We start from the raw sequence: 3,639 nt of genomic DNA, 5'->3' as shown, positions 1-3,639 counted from the left end.
AGTGGGGGGGGGGGGGGGTGTTGAAATGTTGGGCCATAGAGCGATGGGGTTGATTGTTGCGGGTGTCCTGGAAATATCCCCTCAAGCGCCGTGACTTGACACTGCGAGGAGTGTCCAGCCTCCCCAATGTAGAGGAGACCGCATCGGGAGCAATGGATACAAGAAATGACATTGTTGCATGCACAGGTGAAAGCTTGCTGACGACCGCGGCCGAGGTTCGATTTCCGGGCAGGAAAGTATTTATAGTAGAGCTGACAGCATGCACCCGCATCTCCCTGGTGGTCTAGTGGTTAGGATTCGACGCTCTCACCGCCGCGGCCCGGGTTCGATTCCCCGTCAGGGAAGTCTTTTCTAGGCGTGCAGGCTACCCATTCTTCTTAAATGCGCTGTGCAATTATTTAAACTAGTTCCTGGGTACTGCAGTGTGTCGTGGCTCGTTGAAATACTGTCCTGATTCAGATTTGTTTGCATGTGGAGGGATGATTGCTTCTGTAGTTAAGTTTTTGGTTCGTGTGAGTTGTTTTCCTGTCGACGCTGTTTTGAATTTACCATTGACTGTTCGCTCCACTGTGACATCTAGAAATGGCACTTTGTTGTTCTCCTCTTTTGTGAATTTTATGTCAGCGAGGATATTGTTGATGGTGTTGTAGGTTTCCTCTAATTTGTTTCATTTTTTGATGACAAAAGTGTCATTCGCTGTAGCGGACCCAATGTTTGGGTTGGATCGTTGGAAGGGCTGTTTGTTCGAGTCTCTGCATTATTGCTTCGGCTAGGAATCCTGATACTGGTGGTTTCATGGGTATTTCGTTGATTTGTTTGTTGGGTTTGTTACTGATAATGAAGTGGGTGGTAAGGCACAGTTCCACGAGGTTGACAGTGCTATCTTTGCTGATGAAGTTGGTGCTGTGTTTGTGTCTTTGGTTCTTCGAGTAGTGTCTTCAGTTTTCTTTGGCCATGTTGATGTTAATGGATGTGAACAGGGCTGTTATGTCAAAGGACATCATTGTTCCATCCTCTTTTATCTTAGTGTCTTTGGTGTTCAGGAATTCTTGGATGGAGTAAATGGAGTGGCGTGAATCTTCGACTTGGTGTTTTAGTCTTCAGTGGAGGCCTTTGACTAGTCTGTATATTGGTGTTCCAAATGGTGAGACGGTGGGCCTGAGGGGGGCTCCTGGTGTGAAAAGGAGAACAACAACAAAGTGCAATTCTTAGATGTCACAGTAGAGCGAACAGTCAATGGGGAACTTCAAACTAGCGTCTACAGAAAAACAACACACGCAAACCAAATACTTAACCACAGAAGCAATCGTCCCAACACTGTGGTGAAAGGGTTAAAATTGTGTCCCAATACATGTGTGAATCTAACCGAAAATGGAAGGTGTCGCTTAGTCCCGTGTGAATCTTATTACACACCTTCCCGTGTGAATCTTCTTATCTGCATGTGACCAGAATGGAATGTGTTTTTCAGCCTTGCTCTGCTGTTCACATGAATGTTTAGATCTCGAAAAGAGTATATCAGCTGGAAAAGTCTCCAGTTCGGTAGAGTCTGCTCCGGGGTTGCGTTTAACCGCCGAGCGTGGGTTGTTGGCAACCGCTCTACGAGAACTGACGGCTCCCAGTTCCGGTAACACGTAGAGTGAGTATAAACCAGACCCGTTGTAAGTACGAGACCTGGTTGTGGCGACGCTGCGGGGAATAAAACACTTATATTCTAACAGACTCGCCTCTTGGCTGTTTGTTCTGTGTCAGACTACTTTCCTGCGAGCCTGGTCCTTGACCTTGAGAATTTTTTAAAAACATTTTGGCGTAGTCGGCAGGATCAATCGCAATTGAGGAAAGATTTTGATACAGAACAATGTTTTGGAAAAAGGCTAAGAAACCAGAGGAACAAACTGTGGAGGTCCCGACCGTCCCGGGATGGCATGGACCGTGGCATGGCGTGGCAGTTTGTTTGAGAAATGGTGGGGGGCGACCGGAGAACTGGGAGGCCGAGGGCGTAGGAACCCCAGGGTCGCTGCTGTCCACCCTTGAGAGGATCCCAGTCCTGCCGAAGAACCCCTTGCCTGGGGTACAGCGGAGGATGTGGGCCTGTGCGGCGGCTTGTAGACAATAGTCAGACAAGCGCCAAAAAGCTGAAGCAGAATTAGCCCTCCTGAAACATGAGCAGGGACTCAGTTCGGGAGATGCCTCTATGTTGAGGCAGGAAATTATGAAGTTAAAAGCTGAATTGACAGCATTAACTGAACTAGCAGGACGAACTATTATGTATCTGTCTGCTAAGAAACGGAAAGAGAAAAGGAAGGTCCCTCGAACCCCGGACCCAGTACAAGTACGGGCGTTTGTAGCCCAGTTAAATAACGGGGATCGGTGGGATATCGATCATTGGGATGGGAACATTTGGGGAGATTCAGATGATCAGTACGAAGAGGACCCACCCGTACTCCAAGCTAAACCAGTGGTTAGGAGAAAGCAGGTTCAGAGACGTCTCCCAGTGCAACGGGAGGTAATGTTAGATGAGGAAGGAAACCCTATACGGAATGAACAAGGGGAGGCAATTATGCATGAATTACCGCGGGCTCAGCCTCCTGCAGAATTCTCTGAATTAACGGAAGACTTCACTACCGATGAGGTGCTGTTTATCACCCAGAAAACCCGATGTAATCCTGGGGAGCCGTTAGTGCTATGGCTAATTCGGCTCCTCGAGGAAGGGGGGCAACAAGTGCAGGTAGACTATCAGGATGCTCCCAAGTTTGGTGGATTAGCAAAGGATGCTGCCATAGACCTGGGGTACCGCAGACAAGCCAAGGATATGGTAATAGATCGCAGTATGGGGACCTTATTTGGGATGTATGCCAGGGTAGTGGCCGAACAGTATCCCTTCCCGTCCGATTGGCCCCCCTTGGAAGGAACTTGGACAACAATTAAGGAAGGGGTTCAGAGGCTAACCCGTTTGTGTGTGCGGGATGCCCTGTTGCTGGGAGTGCTGGACGAGGTAGATAACACAAATGTTAGTAGACAGACTAGAGACCACCTAGTGAAGACTGCCCCCCCCCCCCCCATTATAAACCACTGTTATTAACCATAATGTTGAGTGGACGGGGAGAAACCCTAGGAGATGCCCGTAGTATGATGAGGGAGATGGGTGGTTTGGGGGATTGGGGACCCACAACCCGTGCTTCTCAGGGGGGCACGGAGGGGCGTCGCCCTGAGGCTCGGGCAGGGGGAAAAGTAAACCCTAATCAAGGAAGTAACCAAGGCCCCTCACGGCGTGCTTTGTGGCAAGCTTTGATACGGGCGCAGGTCCCAGCATCGGAGATTGATGGCCTACCTACACCGGAATTAAAAGACTTATGCAGACGAAAGGGACTGAAGGTGTCCCGGGTAGAGACGGAGTCCCGACCCACTATGGAAGACCTAGTGGAATTACTAACACAAAAATGTCAGACACGGGGTCCGGTTGTTAATGAGCCTCGAAGGGGTAGAACTTCCACTTCCCAGCGGTGGGAATCCTCGGAGGACGAGGAGGAGGAGGAGGTACGGCCTCCCCTCCGAGAGTGTTATAAAGTGGATAGGCGTGGCCGGAAAACTAGTAAGAAAGGCAAGAACAAAGAAGGGCGAGGCAAACGTCTTTACCCAGTG

The 3,639-nt window shown here is 49.6% G+C and overlaps 1 non-coding gene across 1 annotated transcript; it reads left to right on the top strand.

The window, feature by feature from the left end:
- The first annotated feature begins 272 nt into the window (after window positions 1-272).
- On the top strand, window positions 273-344 carry trnae-cuc (transfer RNA glutamic acid (anticodon CUC)). The gene has a single exon. It is a non-coding gene; the product is annotated as a tRNA-Glu (tRNA).
- Window positions 345-3,639: the final 3,295 nt, after the last annotated feature.

This window comes from Chiloscyllium plagiosum, unplaced genomic scaffold (assembly GCF_037043375.1).
Source record: "Chiloscyllium plagiosum isolate Xiang-an unplaced genomic scaffold, Cpla_swu_hap1 HiC_scaffold_27, whole genome shotgun sequence".
Lineage (NCBI taxonomy): Eukaryota > Metazoa > Chordata > Chondrichthyes > Orectolobiformes > Hemiscylliidae > Chiloscyllium > Chiloscyllium plagiosum.
This window is presented reverse-complemented; position numbering and strand designations above follow the sequence as displayed.